General features: G+C 34.4%; 1 protein-coding gene across 3 annotated transcripts in view; it reads right to left on the bottom strand.

Annotated features, from left to right (window-relative positions):
• Positions 1 to 26,564, bottom strand: part of LOC128999883 (probable chitinase 10) — a 72,111-nt gene extending 45,547 nt beyond the window's left edge. The window contains exon 1 of one of the 3 annotated variants that reach the window (XM_054426621.1): positions 26,491 to 26,564. The gene's annotated coding sequence lies outside the window, so the exon portion shown is untranslated. Of the gene's footprint in view, positions 1 to 8,543; positions 8,578 to 26,490 lie in introns of those variants that run through there. The other 2 variants (XM_054426624.1, XM_054426623.1) reach the window with 2 other exon arrangements.
• Between the last annotated feature and the right edge of the window lie 1,196 nt (positions 26,565 to 27,760).

Below are 27,760 nucleotides of genomic sequence, written 5' to 3'. Positions count from 1 at the left end.
GTATTTAAATTGCACCATCTGGAATGCCACCACACAAATTAGTTTTAAAAGTTGGTTCAATAGTAATGCTCATTAGAAATATTAACCTAGGGTCTGGATTAGTTAATGGAGTACGATTGGTTGTGTTAGGTACCTATGTCTAAAAAAAGTGTAAAATTAGTAGTAATTACTTGAGAAGCAAAGTGAACAATTTTTCTGGCCAAAAATAAAACTAATAACTACAGATCGTAATATGCCATTTAAGTTTACAAGGGAAATTTTCACATAAAATCTATATATCTAACTCCGTAAGCCCAACATTTTACTATGAAATTGTGAGCGAACGGGAGGCCGTAAAAAGCTGGGAGAGGTCTTATGTTAAAGGTCTGGGCATGATAATTTGGGGGCATGAAAAGTCCTTTGGAATTTTAATTTTTAACAGAGCAGACATCAAAATGCTTTATACAGGTATGTAATAACTATTATACATATTATAATATACAAAATCTTAAACTACAATCAAGGTAGGGTAACCCATGAGACTAATAAATTGTACAAAATAATTACTAGAATATATATAGGGGCTATTGCCCCTTCAAGCCACTAGTCTATATATTAATTTGAAACTGTTTTTCTTTGTGACAGCTATTTTGAGAGAACGGCTGGGCGTAGAAACTCGGTAGAGGTGTCTAAAGAAAGATCTTGGTCTGTAGATGAGCCATCAAAAGAGAAACATGGTTAATTCCCTTGGGGCTCTGCCCCCGTGGCCTTTAAATTCCCATCCCATGTTATTCTTATGGAGGAAAACGGGGTTTTTGTCACAGCTAATTTGGGAGAACGGCTGGGCGTAGAAACTTGGTAGGGGTCTCTAAAGAAAGGTCTTGGTCTGTAGATGAGCCATCAAAAGAGGAAACAGGTAAATTCCCTTTGGGCTCTGCCCCAGAAGCCTTTAAAGTCGCCTCTTCAGATTTGTTTACATTACGACCATATGCATAATTCTACACTACTTTTTAATGCAACAGCTGTTAATATTTAAATTGTGATTTATTAAATTTGTCAAAATGAAGTACAGTATTTGCAATGGATTTTTCTGATTTTAAATTTGATTTTCTTCTGCATCGTGTCATGTTTTTCAATATAATGTTCTATTACCAAATCAGTGGAAAATCCTAATATCACAGTAACTTTTAAAATGATTTCTTATGGAGTTAACCTATATCTATTGTATGGGTTGGTTTCTGCCTTTTTTACCACTTCTTGGAGATTGTATGATTGTACGTAGGTGATATTCTTTGGCATATTGCATCTGTAGACGAAACATGGGTTGGTGTAATTATTACAATGGAAAAGAGCGAGAAATCCTTGACAATTTGGTATAGGCTAAAAATAAAACTGAATTAACACTGTGCTACATTTCTTGAGCAATCATAGAAATAACCGATTTGCAAACAATGGAAACATAGAAAAATTCATAGAACACAACCAAGTAGAAGAAATAGAAATAATGTTTTTTTACACTAAAAACACTAAAAAACAAGATCAGCTTTTTGAAAAAAGATAAGATATTTACAAAAGATTTTGATTATATCTAACTGTTGTGTAGATTGTGAGTATTTCCATAATCTTTGAGACGCCTGTAATGCTTCGCAATTGCTCGAATTCGAGCAACAGGTACACTAGTAACTATTAACATGACAGTGTTTATTTTTACAGTTGAATCTTTGACAAATAAAGACTTTGTGAAAAGCTCCTGCATGGTTTGCCATGCCTAGCGGGTTAGAGATAATGGAAAGAAATCTTAATTTTAGTCACATTATTTAACAAAAATGCTACATACCAGTATTCATAATTACTAATATTTTAAGGGGATTTCATATGTTGTTTAGAAACCCATTGAGAGAATCGTTATAAATAATTTCAACCGTAATTAAATCAACATGAAGATAGGTTGGATGCCAACACCACATTAATCAGTCATTATTCTACTCAGTTGGTTCCACTCTATTTGGCATAGGAGTCGATAGTCACTTTAGGATATGTACAATTTTCCTCCATTGCATCGCAGTTATTTTAATTTTGTGTAATTAAAATATTCATTAGTTTCTATGCAGTTTTAATCGAAGTACCACATAATGTTGAATTTTTAGAATGCAACTTTATTACCAATAAGCAATGACTTGAACTTTAAATGTTTTAAAATTAAACAGTATTGATCTACATTTTGAATTGCTATTCAAGTCTTGGTATTTATTAGACTTCAACAAATCTACTGATAAAAATATTACAGTTATAAAAGCAATATAACGTATAACTAAGTACTTCTTTACTTGTCGACTTATAATATTCTTTATGACTCTATCATTTTGGTTGCCATTGGTATTTTATAAATGCAATATGAAACGTTGAAAGGGAGATAACGACCACATTGCAAACCACTAAACAAATACACTTAAAAATGAGTACTTATTACGGACTACATATTTAAAACTTCATACCATTGCTACACTTATGATACATATATAATACACGTTTGTATGTTTTAAAACATTTGAGTGATGATAAATTTTCATAATACTTTAACTAGGCATGTTAAAAGTAAGAAAGTGGGTGCCATGTGACCCGACTTTGAGTTGGCAATCGTAATGGCAAAGGAACTTGAACTTTTGTGTTCAAAACAACTGTATTCTCTGCATATAAGTTTTTTGTGCATAATAATAATAATATACAGAGTGTCCCGGAACTCTCTACCAAAATGTTAGAGCATTGTTCCTGAGTTAGAAACGTATGTAAATACCATATTTAAATTGGCCACAAGTGCTTATTTACTTACACAGTCGCCATTTTGTTTTTCACTTATTAATTTTTTTCTAAAGAACGGTTTAACATACGAAATTTAAACTTTGCACAAACATTTATGACAACTAAGCAAAGCTAGAAAAAATATGAAAATTTTCCAAATTCATCAAACAAAATGGTGGCCATTTAAAATTTTGTTTCTAAAATAACTCAAAAACCGTTGATTTTACAAAAATTTAAATGGCCGCCATTTTGTTTGATGAATTTGGAAAATGTTCATAATTTTTTTCTAGCTTTTCTTAGTTGTCATAAATGTTTGTGCAAAGTTTCAATGTCGCATGTTTACCCGTTCTTTAGAAAAAAAATTAATGAGTGGGAAAAACAAAATGGCGGCTGTGTAACTAAATAAGGACTTCCGGACAATTTAAATATGGTATTTACATATGTTTCTAACTTAGGAACAATGCTCTAAAATTTTGGTATAGAGTTCGGGGACAACCTGTATAATAATAATAATAATAATAATAATAATATATAAGTACTGCATTTTTAGTTCTGAATCTGCAAACTATAATACAACTCAAAACATCCAAATTACTCAACACTTTATTCTAGAATATTGAACATTACGTAACCACCAAATAGGAAGATTTCTACAATCATCAACCGAGGTATAGAATCATCCCATCTACTAGTAGTAACTTTCCACGATTTGAAGTTTCTAGTAGATAGCGTTAAATATATTAACATACGATCATGGCCAACATGGGCAGCTAGCAACACCAAACCTGTAATTGTTATTTAAACCTAGTCCTAGAGTCATTTGAAGTTTAAAGCTGTGAAGGCTTCGCTTTCTTCAGGGATGTTCATTATGACTGACAAAAGAGGTCTATTTAAACAGACAATGTTTTCAAAACCGCTTCCAGCTACCGATACCTTTCACTTGGCGATGACGTAACCGGTAAATGAGAAGTGCTAGGCCCTTGTGTAACACTTTCGGTCGCTTTAATGACTCAATAAAAGTAGTGATCAGTGTTTGTGAAACTGTTAGAAATACTTTACAGTTTCAAATATTGTCCTAGACGATTGGATAAGTAATTATAGAGAAGAGACTTTTTTCATCTTTGCTGACTGTATATGTTTAATTTGTTAACTAAATATAATTGATTCAATGACATTCGTAAAATCTGATTTCCCTACAAGTTTGTATTCCATTTGAATGGATTTTAACAAATGTTTAAAATATGTCACTACAGTAAACATCCAGGAACTGGTCTACGAAAATTTTTAAACCATCCCTATGATCTGATAAAAAATGCGATGGGCGATGAATGTCGCCAAACCGAAACATCCATAAAACCCGAGTCATCTCTGCATTAGAAAGTGTTTAGCGACGGTCGAATCTCCATTTCACGGGAAGGCCAACAAGGCTTTCAAAAAGAGGGAATCTGCAAAGACTTTCCAGGACTTTCTCCAGAACTGGGATCGGGAACACTGGGATCGTAGCGTTAAAACACAATCACAAAAAAAAAAACAGTAGCCATGAATCCTCGTCATTATGTGGTTCAATTCATGGTCATCGATAAATGTGTTGCTTAAATTGGGTCGCAGATTTTCATTATTATAATTTATGAAGTATCGAAATAATTTGTAGGTATCGTCAAAAAAAACCCCCAAAGGATAGTTTTACCTCAAAACGATTTTCACATGGATGCCATAAAAGAATAAATACAAATGAATTTGACGGATGAATGGAGCATCCTGATGTTCTATCACAGATAAAATACAATTTGATGTAGAATTTGACCAAACACATAAGTAAAACCATGTAGTTATCAAAATAATAATTGATACTCATCTGATGTCATTTAACTTTCAATGTTAAAACATAAAAAAAATATGTTTCAGTGTAATTATAATAAAAAAAAAACGTTTTAATAACACCTAATAACACTTCAAGGATAATCAGTGATCTATCTACGTCATTCGTCTTAAACATATTATTAGAATTTATGATTTTAATAATCCATACAATTTGTTGTAAAGATTTTATTTTGATTGCCGTAAAGGTAAAACATCATTATGTCAACCATTACTATAATAATTTAGTAAACTCATTTTATAAGCATTAAAGACGTCGAATTCCCACATCATCAAACAACCCAAGGATATAAAATCAGCAGTTATTAACCACATACTCCTATTTACATAATAGCTAAATACATTATCTCTACATTGTTTACAGTTTTTTTTTTTTACTTCATTGTATATTCAGAGGAAATTGAAACGGCGAAACATCACCAACTATACTGTTTTTCATGAAGTATGATACTGATAAGAGCCTCAAGGTCCTCCTTGATTATACGAGGTGTATTTCTACCACAAGCTTTAATGAGAATTCCGTTATTAAGACAATTCAGCCTTAGTTAGGCTATCTAACCTTCTATACGAGGTCAGAGCCCTTTCACAGACTGCTTCAGAAGACGTGAGAGAAATAATGCAGCGAATCTGAGCTCAACATCAGTCTTCTGAAGAAAAAACTTCAAGAACATCCTGAAGAAACTTGTTAAGCTTCCCATTACCTATTTGAACACTACCTGATTCATCACAAATGTCGCCGCTAAAGATAGTCCGATTAACATCAAGAGTGACAATGTATAGCTACAGAAATGTATCAAGATTGCACAAACGTCGTTTGGTTGTAGCTTATTCTAGTTAAAATATCATTATTGATGGAGGATCATAATCAATTTAACTTAGTTTACAATATTATTAATCTAACTTATTAATATTTTATGAAAGCCGTGTTATCGTCACAACAGTTTTTTTTCTATTTAAATTCATTCCTCTGATTGAACTGGGTATTTTCTAGGTAAAGCACATAAGAAGGATACCAGCTATAAAAGTATACACATCTTGACTGTACTTAAACAAGAATCCCTGTGCACTCGTGTAAGTCGATTTGTTTCAGCTTTATCTGTTTTACCATTGAATAATACTAGCTGCTTTTACCAGTGATTAAAAAAATGGGACGAGGAATCAGAATAAATTGATTTGAATCTTGTGGTCTTTAAGTCTTCCGCAGATTAAATATGTACTGCCATTACTGACAATGGGAACAAAATTGACATGATATCATTAAAGGCTAGTGGGAACACAAAATAAATTAAATGCTACTAACGTGCTGAGTGTCTCTAATATAAACTGGATCTCACGTTTCTTCACTCGTGTAGTGAGAGTGACCTACTCGGGTATCCTACTTGGCACGTGCCCTCTCTACTAAAAGATGTTCTAAATACATTTTATTTAACGATACAATTTGTGTTAAATTTACGCTGTTGCTTCACTATATTAGAATATTTTTTTACTTTGTCTGGAGAACAGCAAGTAATTTATTATCATTTTGACCACCAAGGTTGTAAAATTTGTAGCCCTATTGTTAAATCCTTCCACGACGTGATAACACAACTGACCCAAGTGGTGGAGATTGAGAGAACACCCTGCCTACTAAGTAGCCTGAAGATAATAGTAAACCATCTACTTATTGTTCGGTTCCATACCATGTTGCACTTGAAGAATGCAGCTGTGTGTATAGCAGTCGCAACAAATTGATTAATATTCTCATTTAATTCACACAACTAACTTCAACGTCAACGAGTGTGAAAAATAATACCCAACAAACTCGAAGAGAACGATTCAAGAATAATGTATGACCCGAATAGAGTCCATAAAATGATTAGTAGTCGTGTAACGAGAGAGAAATAAGGAGAAAGGAGGAGAGAGATGAAGATATGAGGGCGGAGATCGCCCACATTGGGCGGGGTTGAGTTTCAAGGTCGTAGCCTTGAGGTGGTAATCTGGATAAAGGATAATTTGAATCGTGCAGAATGAGTCACTTCCGCATAGCAACGGAACCTAGCATGCCACGTTCAAGAATCATCCCTGCTATAGTCACGTGTTGATATGAACAGCACTCAACATTACGTGTCTAGTGTGTTTGTATATTCCATCGTAATAAGCCTAGACCTAATTGAATATGTATTTATAATCAAGGTGAGCAATTTCCTAAAATAATTAGTCAAGAATCGACTCTTCTCTGTGGTAGGTCTATTCATAAAATCTTAACGAAATACCTGTGGTAATCACGATTTCATTACTCTGCAATTATTTTCTATTTAAATAATTTATACGCCGATTTCATGATACGAACGTATTATACTGGGGGTTTAGTTTGTGAGTCTAGGGTTTGGTTATTAGTTAATAAGGCACGCTTGTTTTACGTCAAACATAACCCAAATACATCATTATGGTTCCCCCTTTTGACTATATACTTATACAATGAATGCTAATAATTTTAATCGAGATCAAGTTGTAATAACTGTGGCAATAATATTCTTGCCTGGCAGTGATATCACAATAGTGGCTTCAATACACCATGACGTAATTGCTGGCCACTTAATATCCAGAGAGCATTTGTCGTTCTGTGACTGTGGTGCGGCCCTGCAGTTGATGATTCAGACAGACAAAACAAACAGGTTTGCGGTCGCAAGGACATCAACTGGGCGAGGCCTTCTTGATAAACCCGACACTAGTTGCACTGCCCCAACTGTATAACAAATCATTCTAAAGGGGTTCATAAACGGGGCCTTCTTGATATACTCGTCACTAGTTGCACTGTCCCAACTGTATAACAAATCATTCTGAAGGTGTGCGTTCGGGGCCTTCTTGATATATTTGCCGCTAATTGCAATGCCCCAACTGTATAACAAATCAATTTGAGGGGGTCCATTCGGAGCCTTCTGATACATACGCCGCTAGTTGAACTGTCCCAACTGTATAACAAATTATTCCGAGGGGGTTCATAAACGGGTATTCTTGATATACTCGCCGCTAGTTGCACTGTCCCAACTGTATAACAAATTATTCCGAGGGGGTTCATAAACGGGTATTCTTGATATACTCGCCGCTAGTTGCACTGTCCCAACTGTATAACAAATTATTCCGAGGGGGTTAATAAACGGGTATTCTTGATATACTCGCCGCTGGTTGCACTGTCAAAATTGTATAACGAATTATTCCGAGGGGGTTCATAAACGGGTATTCTTGATATACTCGCCGCTAGTTGCACTGTCAAAATTATATAACGAATTATTCCGAGGGGGCTCATAAACGGGGATTCTTGATATATTCGCCGCTAGTTGCACTGTCCATTGTCAAAACTGGATGAGAGAGTTCATAAACGGAGACTTTCATTGTCAATAGTTGCACTTTCCCACGAATGTAGCATACTATATAACCGTACAACTTTGCTTTAGAGGGAATCTTTCATTGGCCTTTCATGGGGCCTTCTTAAAATATATTTACCTAATTTTGCATGTACCAACTGTTATATTTACTGGTAAAATCCGTATTGAACCATCTGACCCCAATACGTGACCACAGGTGTAAATACAACTTTAATTCAATGAAACATTTACCTTGTAATAGTTAATAAAGCATATTCATGGATGTTTTATAAAATATCTTCAATAAATACAGTACCTAGTGATTCAAACAACTCCGATATGAATCATGGTAGTAGTGTTGTAAATACGTGTAAGTAAGACATTTTCTAAAACTAATATTATTAAGTCTTTAAATGCTAATAAGGAACTATAAATCGTTTTGAGTGTATAATAATTGTATAATAATTTGAGTGTAAATCATTGTAATAAGCATAACACATGCACTCACTGAATATAATAATGTTACACACTAAGTATACTCACAAACAATAGGTTAGCACTATCATTCGGATTTGATAGATGTTCTTATTCGTACCTGTAACAAATAGTGAATTTCAGAATAAACAGTAATATTACACAAAATACTATGTACACCTCTCTTACTTCATAATGCTTCAAACTCCAATTTGTAGTTTAACATTTCATGGATTACCTGATAAAACTAAAAGAAGTGATAGACCATTGCAGTATTTCCATAAACTACTGTTAACTTACTATCAAACAACTTTTACTAATTATTTTACTAAAAATTTCAATCCTTTGGTAATAATCCATCTAACATGTAATACTACTTTAATACTATTGACTGGATTGAAAATCGTTTCAATCTGACAGAATACAACCAAAAATATAACCCTTAAGAAGTGTCATAATATGAGTTATAAAACAGGTGCGAGTAACTAGAACTATTTAAGCATAACAAAAAGGATTGGAAACTAACGATCTGTTTAGGTAGTCATGCATATGCATGTACTTTCTACAAGATGTAGAAGGCAGTGGTTAGTTATTGTCTATACGCGTGGTCTGGCACACATACCCACTCGACCATGTACCATGTCAGCCACCTTAGCGATAAGTGGTCACAGTGAAATATACGATTTTAACGATATCGTTCAAAGTAAGACAATACAATTTAGACATAGAAACTAACAGTGAATTGAGTACACGAAAAAAGTTTGAAATTTTTAATGTAAGGTTTTTAACCGATTGTCACTATAAATTTGTTTTGTTTGATCCTGTTATTTTGTTCCTGACTCAAGAACTCGTCGAGTCAAAAGGAGGATGGGCATCCATAGTTAATTCAGATGGTCCCTTTTTCAAAGCAATTTGTGATCTAATCAGAAACAGATGGTGATAATTCACTCCAATCTCCATCCAGGTCAGATCCATTCAATTAAAAGCATATCAACTATCTGCCAACAATCATCGCTGTTGTATAGCCTAGTTGATAGCTACAACCTTTACCAGACTTGCTCAAGCTCAGAGCAGGTTATGTAAGGGCATTCACCTAGTTGAAACTATGATCTGATGCTGTCAAGTTGATAGATGGGGTCGATCAGAAATTGGCTAATGGAAAATGTCACTGTGAAGAAACTGCGGAGAGCGTTCTGTGGGAAGGAGGGAAAACATGTAATTGAGCTGGATCGTTCTTAATAAGCTCTTTTGTAAAAGTACTTCATTATTATAAGGTTAATAGGAAAAGTTTGTCCATGTTTCGATTTAAAGCTTTTCAAATTAATTTGCGAATAACTCTAATCCTTGGGAAAAACTTTTTGTACAGAAGAAAACCAACTCAATAGAGAATTAAAGATCAAAGGTAGGACTAACGTACTCGATTATGGACCTGAAGTTCTCATGATATTACACAGCTTCTTACTACGGGATCCCAGAAAGACTTGGTATAAGAAATTTCCAATGATTCATTCTACAGTCTATTCTCTCACCGATTAGGGAATATACACATTAAAAAAGGATTTAGATAATATTGTTTACTGAAGATATCTTTAGGTTGGTAGACTGAAATTCCTCCGTTTCAATTCTAAAACTGTGTCACTGTAAAAGTAGCCATTTTGTGATACATTTTAAGATCTTCATAGACAAAAATAATACAATACTGATAGTATCAGTTACGATGATTTTAAATAAAGTTCATTTTTCAGCGGTCCTTTAGGGTGTTGATTTTCACGTGTCTAGTTATTTTCAACACATTCCCCTGGTAAAGATCGGAGTGAATCCTCCAATATCCACTCATATACACCAGGTGTACTCCAGCAGGTGGTTTCCCGTGAGGCATATATTTGCAAACCGGCCGTTAGCAGAATGTAAACGACTGAGCGGTCTCTTGCGTAACAGTTCTACTGGCCTTTCGCTACCAAGGAGTCTGCGAGTGTGTGCGTGTGTGTGTGTGCGTGTGACCGCCCAGGCTGACGGAAGTTAGGTTATCCAACTTGATTAGATCTATCTGTAATTAAAGTGGTCCTTTCACGCGGAATCCTGACCCGATTTGGTCCGAAGCTGGGATAATATTTCAATCCCTGTTGTGTTGGATATATATTTTGGTCCTTCGGGCCGGATTTCAATTGCGATTGCGACACCTCAATCTCATTTAGGCGACCTCACACGAAAAGGGTCAGCGAGAAAGTCCGACTGACCGTGCCTTAGGGTTTCATTACGTAGAGCTTTACGCATTATGCAACAATGCACGATGTAGTATACTTTTGGCTGAGAACATTGCATTCAAACTTATCTGATTCATGGTTCAATACAATTGGAGAGTCACGAAGTGAATGGGGAAAGTGTTAAGCTTTCATCTTCACTATTATATTTCTACGGTGGTTTGATACCAGTGATTTAGTAGTTGTTTAGATATAGTTTGTGGCAAGGTATTCACTATGCTACATCTTCTTGAGAAGTTCACAGGCTATTATCTCCCTCTATATCCAGAAAATAGTAGAGGCTTGGGTTTCAAAATATTTGTTTATCTTGAATCGTCTCATTTCATTTAGCTAACGATTTAAGAATCATATTTAAAACTATATAAAATCATATAGTATAGATTTACTAGCATGTATCAATTGCGGACTTGATTCTTACCACGACCCTGTCAAGTCAAATGTTAAACAAGGAAATTACCTATAACAATAGTTCCACGCAACGATTCAATAATATAATCAAATGGTTAAACAAATCATTAGAATAAACTGTATATAAGAACTTATGCAGCATATTTCAGTGGTGGTATCAGTAATCTCCAAAGGACAGTAATAATATCAATCGTTACCTTTAATTAATTTAGCGTGTTTGCTATGAAAGAGGAGTTGAAAATTATCTAATGCCGAAACGAACATTCATATGCCATGAAACCATCACTGTAGTGATTTATTAATGATCTGTACAGTCTCTTTAGAAAGTACTGGTGGAGTGATGTAGTCCTAAATAGATGACTTTCCTACAAACTTTGGACAGATCTTCCGGGACCCCAGTGTTAAATGGCAAGCTACTAACTGCTCGTTAAATGAAAGTGAGACCCCGAAGATGTCGCCGTTCCCTCCTTAATTAAAGATAAACTTTCGTTCACGAATCTGACACAGCATATTTATAACTCGAAGAGGAGAAACTGTGACCGACCGCACGGCTTTTAATTAATACTGAAATCGAATTTGAAACAAAATACATTGTTTATTACTTGACTGTTAGTGAAATCTTGTATTCAAATTAATTTTAAAGAACGTATTCACACTCACCTCAATGAGCTAAGAAAGTAATTACAATATAACCCTCCCCCCTCAAGTATAGTTGCCAAACACAAGCTTTTTTAGTACAGATCAATATTGCCACCTTCAATATAACATTACACGACGCGAAGGTTTAGGGAATTACAACAATGCGAATAGATAGAACGCTTTTAAGAATAGTGCTCCCTTGTCATTTTGTTGTATGATTAATTTTAATCGGTGTGCAATGTTTTAAGTAGATAACCAATCGAATAAGAATCCAATTACGACTAGGAAATTTGATATTAGCCACGAATATTTTACCTGAGCTTAATGCTGTTTCTAGATTATGCGAATGGTTTATTATAGTTTTCATGGATAAATTTTAACGATTTAGATCTTTCCTTTTTTTTTACTCGCAACTTGGGATTCGGCCTTAGAGGGTTCAGGCAAACTATATCGACATTCCTCTCAGAATTCTGCTACTTACCAAAGCATAGTCAATTGGAATAATGTATTTATAAATATCCACAAGACTTGTCAAGGTTTTGAACTTCAAAATACTTAATAACCAGTAAACTAACTATAATCCTGCCTCTGAGACTTTTCTCTAAACAAATAAGTCAATCATGTTTTGAAATCTTAGCCTGAAAAACTTCACTCACTATTAGAATGATAACCAATGTTTATGATGGGAAGTGTATCAGTTCCAATTAGTTCTTTATAAATCAGTAATATTTCATTTATTAGTTAATTTCATTCACCAGTCTAATCTACTGCAGCCCTACTCTAATTACAGTCTTTTCTCCAAGTGAGGTTCTGTTACTCCAGTTTTCCCAGTGATTAACCACAAAGAACATGTGAAAGCACGTTTTCACGCTACCTCGACCTTGGGATGACCTTGCTCTGATATCACTCCAATTATTACTGACCTTGGAAGCTTACCTTTGCACCGCCCTGCCTTCTGCATTACAGTTATACTCCTTGACTTTTTCAAGTCAACTTCTTAGTTCATCTATTACTTCATGAACCTTTTGATCATACTTTATATAGGTTTTTATCTATAAGAATGATCTTATTTGGGTCTACAAACCACTGTGAAAAAGAGTTACGGCAAATTTAATTATCAATTTCGAAGTAAACTGGTGGCAAACATAAAGAAACGCAAGTTTAAAATAAAAAATCTATCATACGTTCGTGCATAGTATTATAAAGGAAACCGTGGAGAAAGCATCAAAAGCATCTTTGTTCCTAATTGCCTTTAACATGACCGGGAGACTCAACAACAGTCCATCTATTACAAACACGCTTAACAATTTAAACTATTATTTGACTTTCTACGTCCTTAGGTTTAAATGTGTTTATCATGTAAACTAATTAGGTGATTTAATTCTATTCTGGGCAAACAGAAAAAGAAACCCTAATTTAAAGTGGCAATCGCAAACTTGAGTCTAACTAAAGTAAAACCCCCATTAGATCCACATTCATCTCAAAATATCTGAATTATTAATTTATTCTCCCTTGTTGCTTTCATGTAAATGCTAGATCAGGTGTTGCAAATCTTATCGCTTAGTTTTGAGGCCTCATTATCATGGAACGAACGCAGACAGAAGAAATTGCAGCTAGGTTCACGACATGATTTCACGACCTGAAGACACGAGAGAAATGCTTGTAGATGATGAAGCATGCAGTTCCAAACATGTCTTCTAGGCGTGTACTGTGGTACTGTAGAATATACGCGAGGAACATGCTAGAGGCAGCTCTACACATCCGTGTATTCCTCATCACGTTTTCAGATGCAATTTCTTCAGCGGCGCTCCAAAGGTTACGTCAATGTGATTACGGGACATATATCAAGTTTTAAAATGCCAGTAAATTGAGTAGAAAAGTAATTTATGTATCAAATTTACGGTGAAGAAGCATTTCTAAAGTGTATCTATACAAGCTAATTGGGATACAATGTACTATGTACGTGCAGTTTCTTTCAATATCCATACCGAATATTTTATATATCTTGACTAACGATCTGAAAAGTAGCGAATATAAACATTGGAACCTTGTATGCAAGTTAATAATGGTTATGATTAAGCTGCGAGTAGGTGGAGTAGAAATAATTAATTTTTTACATAAATATAGAAGCGTATTTAATCTTCCCTTCAACATTTGATTAAATTTTCCTTGAAAAGTTGTGAGAGATAGAATTACACTCAATTTTCTATTGCTTTGATGGAGAACCCTACAAAAGCCTTGCAATCTTAGTAACATAATGTGTAATTTTCCGTCTGTATCTTCTTTTTTAACTGTATTATGAATTTACCATTATAAAAGAATATTTGTAGAGACATGCTTCAAATCGTGTATCGGGGTGCCGCTAAAACATGTTCAGGAACTACCCAGGATCGCCGAAGACGTCAGTTTACCGCCATTACCAATTTGTCCCGCCGGCGGGAAAGCGTCTGATTGGATCGAGGTTAGTACCATTGTTGGTCTGTGCGGATTTCTCTACTGCATTGTCACAGCTGTCTAAATATCGTCTATGTTTTGCTTCCGTCTCACTTTCCCCTTGAATATTAAAGTTGTGTTGAAACTGTATTCTGTTGGTTCCTTTGAATATGGAAAGTAAGTCTTTGAATCGTCATTCTTCTCTAAAATATTTGCATGTCGTTCGTTAGTTTTTTACTGTACCTTTTAAACAAATGCGTTGTGTATCTTGGTGATATTGTTTGAAAACTGTATAAACTTCTTAAAATATGATAATATAATTATTTCTCAAATTATATTTCTTATTTTTGCGGGCTTGAGCTCAATCTTCACCAAATCATGCCAGTAAACATCACGCCACATGTTTTGAGCACAAACTAAATAACCATGTACATTTTAGCTTGACCTTAAAAAAATGTTATACAATTTATAGGAAGGATTTGTTCTATGGTTATCAAACTAATGGAACAACAATTTTATATCCAATATTAATTGCTAATTTTGCTATCAAACTATGATTCGTGTGGTTGCCGCAATTCATACATGGAATGACAAAACATTATTCTATAACTCATACCAACTTAAAACTATTTCTCACACTTTTCATTTTCATAAAAAAACCACCAACTTTTTGAACAATTGCATGATTAAATGGACCAGATATAATTTGAATACTTATGTTGAAGATTCGTTCCAACATAACACGTTGAAGATTCGTGTTGGATGTCTTGTTTCAATAGTCAACGGCATTTCTTTTAACTGCACCATATATTCGACCTTAGACATACATGCAAACTGCCAAGTCAAACAAGGTATGACTGAGATAAGCCAATGTTCATAGAGTGGCAACACTATTTGTTTTTGGATACTTAAAAGAAAGTCCTTTTGGGGTTTTCAAGGTTGGCTTTGGATTTTCATGTTTGGCTCTAGAGTTGTCTGATACCCTTTGCAGTTTTTAGCCAACCTGATGATTTGCCCAACACTTCACCCTCCGTCGACCCTGATAGTCCAGACCAGTGACATCAGCCAGTTCCCACCGCTGCCCTTGTATCTTCACGAGACTCAGGATGAGCTCATGGTTCATGACCGACCTCGGGAATTGCTCGCCGCTCGTAATGTTTCCTCCCTCTGATGCCATCCCTGATCATCCTCGTCGTCACGAAGACATTAGCTCTTGTCGATTTAACAGAAGACAAGCCTTATTGAATTTGCATCTTGGTACTCACTTCAAATTCACAAATTTAGAAACGCGGAATGAGGAATTGAGTAAAAGGAGTGGACTTTTTAACCTCTTAAATTATGTGCAAAACTTCTCCTTGTGGCTGAATTGTACTTGGTTGTTTTCAGAAACTGTCATAGCCTAATGATATTTTTATTCTTATGCTACTAGCTTCGTGTTTCTAAGACTTCCTTTCATACATCGTAGCTGTTATATCCTCGCAGTAGGCTATCCAAAGTAAATGTACTTCAGTTGTCTAACCTGGTTTTGGACTTCTCGTTGTATAAAAGGTAGGCCTAAAGACAACTGGAAATTAAGTGTACAAACACACACACATTTAGATTAAGAAAATGAAGACTCCTTAAAGTCGTCAGCTAGGCCTTTAGTGAAAATTAATTAAAGGAGGTGTATGTCTTGCGCTGAAGTCCAACACTAACCATTTGTGGCACAACAAAACATTCCTTCCAAACCTTTCTCACAATGGTCTTTTTACACTGCCATGCCATTATCAATTTGTAAACTTTGCAAAGGCCATACTTTTCACCTTATCGAAATAGTTCCATACCAGGCAAGTCATAAATAATGTACTCAACTTAGACAAATATATTGAAAATATATTGATAATGTCGTTATTGTTCATACTGTAACTAGCTCAGCACTGTTGAATATGCATGTTAAGTAACATGTGTAATGTATAATACACCGTGACTCTCGTCGCCTTCATGTATGGAACGTGCTTCATCAACGAGGGTGTCCTCAAGTCACGAGTAGATCGTGTGCTCCGTGCTGGAGCTTAGGTAAGTCCGTTCCCATTGTGCTCGGGTAAAAAATACCGGTGAAAAGTGTAACCTTCTCAGTGCTGTGATAGATGGATACATACGCAAATCATAGTTCACCGTGTAACTAAACAAGTTTCGTGTTAGACTTTCCTCCTACAAAACTGTACTGTATAAATGGCATTTACAGCCAAAACTCTTGAAATAATACTGAGAAAGGTCTTACGCGAAAGCAACTGACTTTATTTAGAAGAATGAACAATCAACCGTATTGCTAGAAGTGAAGTGGCAGAAGCAGGATGTAGTTCTAACGTCTTTGCGGTACAAACTGGGCCATCGATTCAAACAATTATATGACATGTAGCCTACAGTAATACACTTACAAAACATTGTAATTTTGGTGTGGCACAGCTTAATCCTTCTTCTACAGACCTGTTGATACTAAGGCTACTTCAATCGGGCCTAACCTAACTGATACAACTGTAGCCCGCCCGAATCAGGTACACCAGAATCGTTCTTGACCGATTCGACATTGTCTACAAGGTAATGAACTGTCATGGCAGCATCGCGATCGCGTGAGCGGGAAACTTTCCCTCCAAACAGCCAACAGCTGACTGGCGACCAAACAGCTGATTATTCACTCTCCACTGCCTCCGTAATATTCACCGCTATACCGCAACCGAGGTATCCTTCTTGCAAAACCACCTAATTGCATGCTTTTGACGTACCTTCGACTAAAGAGGTATTGCGTAGTTTTATAACCTTCAATTAATTTGCGGGAAAGCTGTATTTGCCTTTTGGGCTCAATTTGTGTTTGTGGGGTCCTATTTTCAGATTATTGTCGTATGCTGAATTATTTGGATTTTAAATAGATCTGTGCAGCCTTAAGTGAATTGATTGTTTGGATAGCGTAATCAGATAAGCGTCTATCTAATGAAATAAATAAATTTAATTTTGTTAACTTATATTGGAGATATCAGCAAATTAATGTAATGTAATGGTAAATTTAAAATTTCAAAAAGGCCAATATATTTTAAAACCACTTTAAGGTACCACACTGGTTTTATTCCACTTTAAGTGGGATGAAAAATATATATATATTGACCCTTTTGAACCTTTAAATTTAGTATTACACTCAAAAAAGCATATCCTATAAGATGCGGTTTTGATGAAACCTTGTTTACCTATTAAAGTGAACAAATAATTGAGCTGACTTAAGCTTGACTTAACATTACCAGCGATTAATGTGTTCAATTTAAAAACAAGTTCTACAAGTGACCTAAAGATGTAATGTTATATATTATTAGGCTAGGTATTATTCATTAGTGAAAATTGTTTGTGGGCTTCTCTCGCCTTTATTTTGTCAAACATACATTCCTCGTAATCGTCGATGAAATTAATTACAGGAGAATGTGTACGTATGTGAATGTGTGTTTTATGACGAGTCCTGGATGTCACTAGAAAAAATTAAAGGATTAAAGGTGAGAGAAGCTCACAAGGAATTATCACAAATGAATTATATCAAACCTGAATCATTTAATTTTAAACACTGTCATATATTAGGCAGATTGCAACCAAAACGTGTTATTTTAAGTTTAAATAATCCATTTCACCTCCACCTAACACATTCCAGAAGGATTGTGAAATAAAAAGACGCAGTGGAATCAAAGGCCAATAAAACAAGAAATCACAGCTATCTAGATCACAGCGCTATGCCGAGCCGCCAATGTAACAGTTTACTACATATGAAACTGGCTATTGTTACTGGCTGGCAACGTAGTAAAAGGTCAAATTATATACCTACATGTATGCTGCCTCGGTACGTGAGGTAGTGATGTAAGACAGCGTAAAAGAGGCAATAATTTGATATTGGCTTCCCTGTTGAGTACCGTATAGGGATACGTGTAGCAATGCGATTCATGTTCATTCAAACAATTAACAACAGAATTTAAAAGCAAGCAATATATTTCCGGTCGATATTATTATCCTGTTATCGGCCATTTAAATTTTTTCTGTTTCGCGCTCTCTCTGTCTCTCTCTTTTAACGCATACCCAACAAGAGTTACCTCTCCCAAAAAGTATATACACTTAAAGACGTATAATGATTAGGCCGATTAGGGGTCACTTTTTAACAGCTATCTTTCAATTATAGCCTTGTGTGAATGAAGGTTACTTTTGTATTATTTTAATTAAAAAGGAAACACAGTGAAATTCAACGCCTTAAATTTAGTCGAACCTCACAACTAGATAGTTTGTGTATAGAATGACACAAAAATCTCATCGAGAGACCGGCTAACTCGCGCTTACTGTGCACACGCAATACTGTACAAACAACTACGCTCGATATATCTACGTACAGCTACGTACAAGCGTACTGTGACAACGTAGTATGTAACTAGACTAGCGACCACGGTGACGCAACTCGCAATGCCTCAGTTACTTATGTCATATCTTGCTTCATATGCTCGTTTTTGTCCCGATATATCTTGGACTTTCGACATGGATAATGCTGCAATATGCATGAGAGGAAATCAACTTGGTTAAACCCCTAAATTAAGAAATTAAACAAATATAAGGTATCTCGGTACTTTCCTGTTAAAGGGAACATTCATTATTATGAAATGAAATGAAATGAAAAATGTCTTTATTTAAGAGACGAAGTTAGGACTAGCAAGTCCTCTCTACCACTTCGATGATTTCTTTTCGTTGTATCGATATTTTATTTTTATTCGATTCGATATATTGATAATAATAAATTGAAACCCATCAGCTGACAACTGCGATTAATAAATATTGTTCAGTATCAACAAAATTAAAAAAATTATATTGAAATGAAACTGTTCTAAACTAACCTGACTAACCAAACTTGCTGTAACATTTCAAAATTCCGTTTGATAGCCTATTCCCCATATGCCTGTTCTGTTATCAAAAGGAATTTTGAAACGGTAACTTAGCCTACAGCAAGTTTGATTAGTTACGTTATGTTAGTTTAGAATAGTTTTATCCAATATATAGGCTATTATTTTTGCATAAACGAGATTAGTTCTTAATCCTATTCTCTAATACGAGCTATAACTCAATAAGTCGGTTATAGGACCAAGTATAACTTAGACATATTTGCTATGTATGTTTGTCTGTCTGTCTGTAATTTAAATGTGTTCGAAGGTATTAAAACAGATGGAATATGGATCCTAAAGGAAAACAAAAATATCGATCGATATATCGAAAAGAAATCATCGATAATAATGAATGTTCCCCTTAATAGGAAAGTACCGAAGGAAATGTGGAGAGTAATTTAATGGAGTTTAACTCGAAGAAATATTTGCAATATTGATGATTATGGGCTAGATAATTCAGTATATTAATCCAAACGAAAACATTAGGCCTGAGCAATTTCCTTGTTTGCGTTTAACGTAATAACTAATATGTACGTACGAACTAATTTGTACCAAATGGACAATATATCACGTATTTATGAGTCTTAGTAAAATTGAATGGATGTATCTATTATTTGAGATATTTAACACACAAGCACTGGCATTAAAAAGAGATTATGTGGTATTTTTTTACACAACGGTAACCAACTCAGTTAAAACAACGTAGTATACTTATATATTAGCTGTCCCAAATTGTGCTGGAAACCTTAAGCATGTATAAGAGATAACAAACATGGAGTAATTAGGTTGAGGAATCACAAAAATGTAGTTAATTTTGGATTACCTCTTCCTCACTAAATCCTTCTGCACTACCGACCGTTAAAGTCCCAAGCGTTTTTAGTTACTCTATAGGTAGTTTGTATACACCTCAACAAATGTCCCTCTGTGTGTCTAAAGCTTGTATACTTTCGTAATAAGAATAAGGATTGGACCACGTGTACAAACGTAAAAATACAAAAAAGTTATATGTTTTCAATGTATGTATATGGTTTGTAACTCCCATGCCATATTTCCCACTAAGTCTACAATAGATATACATTGTAAGTTACTTAATTATCCATGCCTATCGGTTAAGAAAAGGGCTTTCGATGTTTACCCTACAGTATATTGTTGGTTACCGGTACATGTTTCTTTATCTGTGCACTCCTGTAGTGTGCACCATCTCACGTTCCTTTGAATTTGTTTTGCAGCTTTTAGCGTACTCTATGTTACAGGTATTAGCCTATATACTCTCCTCGTGTTTTTGCAAGAATTGCCAAAAACTGTACATTTAAGATTCCCATGTTATTTTTGTGGAGAAAAAGAAAATTTTTATAGTTTGTTTGCTTATGGATGTATGCTGATAATTTTGAAACATTTTTTAATTTATTCTAAACATTTAGTAAAAAGCATTGTTTACGTTCCACGTAGCAGTAAACCTAGGAACTCATTAAATCTAAAGTTTTTTTTTTTAATTGGGTATAATATATCTTGTTCATAGACATATTTTTAGAAAAAGTCCAATCAGAGAAATAGAAATTGGTTTAGTCTGCATGTTTGCTGTGGTGGGGGTATTTTTTTATTCATGCGTTTATATAGTGTATGTTATAAATCATATAGGTTCAATTCTGCCTCTAATTTGTATAGGCATACTCCTTGTCATAGAATATCTACTTATATTATTGTGTTTTATACTGTATGTCATATGATTCTCTGCTGTGCCTATAGATGGTATACCGGTACTCTATCTAAGTAGTATGTTTCTCCGTTTGCCGACCGTTTGATCTACGTAGTAGCAACTTTGTGTTCATATTGTTTGTACACTATATGTCAAAAGCATTTTTTGTGACCATAGTTTGTATACTCGTTAACTAAATGTCTGTGTACATATAGTTAGCATACTTTGTCATATAAGCATCATTGTGCGGCGTGCGCCTATATAATTCATATACTCTCTGTCGTATGCATCTTTGGGTTTCAACCGTTGGTATGATCTATGCCGTATGCTTCTCTGTGTGCCTACAGTTCGTATACTTAAAGTTATAATCACTACGTCCCAAGGTTGAATACTCTATGCCTACACATGTTTCTCTATGTGTGTCTGTGTGTCTACAGTTTGTATACTCTATGCCTCTATGTCACATGTTTCTCTATGTGTGTCTGTGTGTCTACAGTTTGTATACTCTATGCCTCTATGTCACATGTTTCTCTATGTGTGTCTGTGTGTCTACAGTTTGTATACTCTATGCCTCTATGCCACATGTTTCTCTATGTGTGTCTGTGTGTCTGTTGCCCCAGTTTCGTCGCACCTGCGACTCCAAACTGGATCTCTCACTTTCTCTACAAGTGTTCCGCCGTTCCTTGTGTCCGTTTTGGGAACGGGGAAAGTTACGGACCGTCACCCAACCGTGATGTTGATATGTTAACTGCTTGACCCGGGGATTGGGGAACCCCATGCGCTTTGTGCAGCAAAGAGCTTACACGAAATACATTTACAGCTGTTTACTTACACGGGGAATATATTTATAGAAGTAAACAAAGTAATCCAGAAATGTTAGATTACTTTGAATAACGCTACTGCCTGCAGATTTGGTGGTTTTGACTAAAGGAAATTTGCAACAACATATTTTTAAGCATTAGTAGCATTTTTAGCATAAGAGATGTATGGTGATAACTAATAGGCTACCATTATTAAAAAGAATGTTCCAACATGAATCAATATTCTTTTTAACAATCCTAACACACACTTGATACACATTGTTTAGATTTTTAACACTGAAATTCACCTTAGATAAAGAATTTGAATTACACTTCATACAGGCCATCCCCAACCTGTTTGGAAGTTGTTGGTATTTGTGCAATTTGTATATAAGAATTGCTGATAAAAATACGACTACTGGCATGAACAGCAATAAACTAGACGCGTCAAACTACTTTATATAGTAAAGAAATTGAAATAAATATTCTCAAAAATAATCATCGCTAACATGTTCACTCAACAGAAACTCCAGTTTGGTATAAACATTGGTTTTTTATGCACATTGATTAAATTAATGCTATCACCCTTATCAGCTGAAGGCTGTTTTAAGTTTAGCTTCGGTATAAGGGTGCATTTTAGTGTTAGATACGCTTAATTGTAATAATTAACACTGTTTAACTTTATCTTATCACTTATTAAATAAGTAATTTATGAATGTTTTCCAGAGGTCAGGAAAAGTAAAATCGCATCCTGTTAAGTTTACAAATTAAATCGACATTAGATGTAATCTGCACATAATTCAGTCTTATACTTCTGTATATCATTCGTATCCAAATATGTAGTTTTTCCATTGCAGAATCGTCATTACTTTCCGTCTACATAATCAAATTATTGTTTGACACAAAACTCACTGTTTTACTGCTTCACTTTTTTCACGCCATTAGTCCACAATAATCTTCTCAATAACAACAAATACAGCATACCTAATATTAATATTTAAAAATCTTGTGGAGGAAATGTATTTTGAACGGACTAAACTCTCTTGAATGATTTGTTTACATTTTATAATAACATTACAACGCACGAGTTTGTCATTTTCCTTCCTAACACAACTACAATAGAAAGCACGGGATTCTTGGTAAAAAGGTGTCCGTTAAAAAGTGAGGGTAATTTTGTCCCGTTATATTGGTAGGATCGGTTCCACCAGACAAGAGGTCCGGAACCAGTAGTGACAACAGTTGTCCTTGGATTTGCCCTTTAACCTTTCCAGGTCGCCTTGTGGTTGACAAGACGCAGTACAAGGTGGGCTGATTAATTAAGAGTCATGTGGTCAAAATGTTACCAGAAGTGATTAGATTAGATTACACGCCAGAGTGCGTATTTTAGGCAAAGATGAGTTGTTAAGGTTGTGTGTTAAATGGATGGGATGACTTCTTTGTTACTAACCAAGTTCAGTTTGTTCTTTGCCGGGACGATATTTATTAAAAGCCCAATGATACATAACAGTATCGAACCACAAAAAACGAACTTTGCTTAAGATATAACCAGCAACCTTCTAATTAGTAGGAGAACACTTTACATATCCAGATGTGATTAGAAAGGATTTTAGATTTTAGAAAGATTAGATATGATTATTCAAAAACAAAGGTAAAACCATCTTCCAGTTTAACATTTTTTGGATTAAACATATACACTCAATATATACATGGAAATTTGAACTAGGTCGCAAAATAATTATGCAATGATAGTAACCCTTATTTACTCGTACATCTCAGTTAAATCTTAAGGCTACGGAAATATTTTTTTAAATTTTGAAACTGCATCAGGCCATTCAGATAAAAAAATCAAAAATCAAATCAAAATATATTTATTTATACGAAGACAAGTACATGTTAGTACATCTGGATAATGTCAACTTAGCCATTTAAATTAACATTTGCGTAATTATTATTCTATACTATTCTATTGAATATAATACTTTGCAAACTAAGTAAGTTTTTAGTTTTATTTTAAATTTGGAACTATTTATTTGACACTTTAATTCTTTTGGCAATTTTCTGAAATAACTTGCTCCTTTGTAAGACGACTTCTTTGTGTAAAATTCAAGTCTATGATGAGTGGGTATGATTTAATTATTTTTTCGTGAGTTGTAATGGTGTATTTTTTGTTCTAAAATTGTATCTTTAGAGTGGTCCCAGCACAGATCCCTGAGGCACACCATATTTTACTGGTTTTAATTCTGAGTTATGATTTATAATTCTATTGTTTTTGGCCAAGTGAGTAATATTTTAAGATTTGAAGATTCTGGGTAAACAATTTACTCTTCGTTGGTACAATAAAACCGCTTTAAACATTGATGACTTTTAAAACTCGGATCACTAATGCACATTAGTCTTGTTTGTTTTACCTTAGTAATTAGACAGCTTCTTCTGCACAATTTAAATAAACTAAAAAGTATTGAATAACATTTTTGATCAACAACCGGGCGAGAAGACTATGCCTACACTCCTCTCATGTAAGCAGCAGAAGAGAAGAAACGCAGGTGAAGATATTGCAAATTCTGCCGGCTCTAGCTGAACTGAACGCACGACGGTATTCTTGCAGCCTATTTAGATCAGCCTTGGACACAAAATACACTTTCACTTGTAACTACAGAAGCGATCTCTTGAGCTCTAGTGTTTAGTGTTAGTGTATAGAGAAAGACTGTGATGAATATAATATGGTAAAAAAATTCCTACTTTCCTAACGTTTTTTCAGAACAATTCTCACGAGGTTACATTACAGTAGTAAAGAGTTTTAAAAATACAAATTTTGGTTATTTAAAAAATAGTATTTAATCTTACAGAGCGTTGTCTACATTTAGGGGCAACTGTCTGATTGAATGTATACTATTTGATTAGTACATATTGTACATTAAAATAGACACAAACTGTAATTAATTTTGCTTATGGGACAATCTTGATTGTTTAGGAGTTATTTTTTCTCAAAGTTTTCTGAATATGTGGGATGTTTGTATAGTTGTGAAATGCGCTAAGTTGAAAATGAAATAAAATAACATTTTATTTTCCACTACAATAAACGTACTATGTTTGTTCATAACTAGATTTTTAAGGACACAAATTATCCCAAACACCTCAGTCATAACTAAATTTACTGTTAAAATTAATACAGCGTATCTATTGGATACTGAAGTAGACGTCACATCTATATGGACCAGCTGTAGCCAATTTTTCGTTAAAAAAGAACTTAGTTGTGTGCAGTCACAGAATGCGCTAGTGACTATAACTCTATTTTCTTCCTTATTTTTTGTTGCTAGCCAAGTTGATGGGCCATAACAGTTGCTATAGCTCACAATAAGTCGTTCCATTAGTTTTAATTGGTAAAAAAGATTGTGTACCCGATCAGCACAATCTGTTGGTGGCTCACATCGACAACAATGATTTTGGTAAAAAAAAACTGGCTACACATTTAACATGGGGATGAAATGTCTGAATTGTGTAAAGAGTTAATGAGAATAGACTCATAGTCAATGTTATTTGGATAAATTAATAGAAAATAGGGCAACCTACGTACAACAAATATCTAATAAATATTACGTAATCGGTGGATATGATTCAAATGTGATTGGAAAACGAAAGAAAACATAATTATATTTCAACAGCAATTTGTATGTTAAGACTTTCATGTTTAATAATGTAGGATATATGTTCACCAGACAATCGTAAAATTTTAAAAGACGCTGAATTTTAACTCGCCTTTAGTGGAACTGCAGTACCTTCTATATCCCTTAACTACCCCCTTATTACATCTCAATATTTATTTTTTACCTTTCTCCCCTATACATAATCCTATCAAAAGAGTGTTATTTTCGTCAAAATTTTCGACTTTAAGTAGATTTATCCGTTTGGGATCACCTGAACCGAAAAAGTGGGTTTCGAGGTGAGGTCTGTGTGTGTAGATGTGTACAGAGTTACATAGCATACCTGTGGTCCGATCATAATTAATTAAATCTGGTGTGTAGGTCACCAGATACTGGTGTGGATATCTCCAGGTTTTTTTTTTATTTTCATTTCAATGGAAAATTTTCTATAGAATTCCGGGAAAATCGGAATTGATAAAAACTGGCTCAAACGATTTTGATTAATATTTAGTTTCTTATGGTACTTTTAACTTTGAAACAAAATGGCACAACGCCCATTGCTGAAAAAAGTGACGGTTCAAAAGGTATTGCAGCTTGATTTTCCCCATAAAACACCATAGCTACTCCCACCGCCTACCCATGATAGGGTTGTTGACAAGATAATCGGAGAAAGTATGTATCAGATTACTAATATTGTTTATATATCCTTATCCTGTTATATATCTTTAAACTTTTCCACTACCACACAAACAATTGTTGTACAATCATGTAAACAATGTTAAACACGATTTAACTTGTTGACGTGTTATTTACTTTTCCGCTGTTGATGATTTCACCATCTTTCCCGTTGCTGTTTTCCAGTTTTCCAAACCCCAAGGAGTTTTATAGTCACCACCCCAACAACGGAAAATAACTAACGCACAATTCTTAAATTAAGCACAATAATTAGAGTTCTGTGGTATGCGAGTTTGAACAAATCCTCATAAACAATTTATTTGTTAGAACCATCGATCTCTATTATAATAGAGATCGATGGTTAAGAAATTAATAAAACTTAAACAAAGCTTCTTTTATAAAGTCTCTAATCGTGTAAAATTCTCAGATGTGTACTAAACCGGGAATTATAAAAATTAAATTATTACTATACAAATAAATTACTAAAATAAAAAAGTATTGGACATTGAGATTGGTTAGACTTTCAACTCACCGTATAATTTGGTAATCCTAAGTCACAGTAGTCACTGGCACGATACCAACGTCTTGTAAGAGAGCGGTAGAGAAACTGATCATGGACACCTAGACAGACAGACAGACAGCCGGTGAGCGGGGGTGTGGGGAGGGGGATGTCGGGGGAAGCGGACATGGGTGTAAAACATGATAGAGTGACACATATGCTGAAATATTAAATCATTGATTTGTTAGTTGTATTGATTAAATGTTTTCATGTTATGTACCACATTCACATTTTTATGCTAGGTCGTAGCCCGGAACTTACACATTTAGATCAGGTCAAGGGGGTCACGGAATATCACATGGCTAGAAGAGCATTTTTATCAATAAATTAACTAATATATTAATGACGACTTGTCATATGTGTTTGTGCTTGTAATATGTTTATACGTATTGTCATGATAGTCACATATTCTAAAATTGATGATGGCTAAATAAAAAGCACTTTTGACGAATCTAATACGATTCATTCTTCACTCTACTGGAAATGGACAATGATATTAGTCTCAAATTAAATTATTCTGGTTTATTTTATGTTTGTTTGCGTAAATTACTTAAACTTAAAAAGCCCAAGTATTTCTGGTTAAATTCATTACACTTGGGTATCTCCTTTTCAAATCTTCTTGATCATGTATAGGAAAGTTGGATTACGTACAAACGTTGAATGAATGAATGAATGATTTATTCCATTAAATTTGCTATGAAATTTTTATTATGAAAAAATTATAGAAAAATAAAAAAAATAATAATATACATAAAGTATATTAGTTTTGCATTTCCATATTCTAGTATATGTATTTTTGCTTCTTTTACCCTTCAAAATATTGGTTGATTTATATAATTAACAGTAATAAGAAATAAAGAATCTTACTACTGTAATTTATCTAAAAACTATGAATGGATAAAATATTTAGAAGTGTGTGTTGTATTTACAATGTTCTCGTCAAACCCAGATTGTACGAGTACGGTATATTGTCTTCTTTGGGAAAAGTGACAGTCTATCCGTTCGGTTCATTCTAGCCGAACAACAGCTGATTTACTTGGTTTTCATTATTGCCATCAGCCGTGAACGCTGGCAATTCAATGTTGGAATGTGCCTTTCTATTTATCCCCTAGTTTCATCTGCAAGGCCGTTCTAAGAACGGAATGCTGTCATAGGTTTGCTGCAAAAGCTACCACACGGGTTTGAATAAACATATTTTATATTCATATAAAGAGCTAGGCCAGACAAAGCGGATGAGTGACAC

Source organism: Macrosteles quadrilineatus, unplaced genomic scaffold (assembly GCF_028750875.1).
Source record: "Macrosteles quadrilineatus isolate MER2022 unplaced genomic scaffold, UCM_ALF_1.0 Scaffold_8__2_contigs__length_117827958, whole genome shotgun sequence".
Lineage (NCBI taxonomy): Eukaryota > Metazoa > Arthropoda > Insecta > Hemiptera > Cicadellidae > Macrosteles > Macrosteles quadrilineatus.
This window is presented reverse-complemented; position numbering and strand designations above follow the sequence as displayed.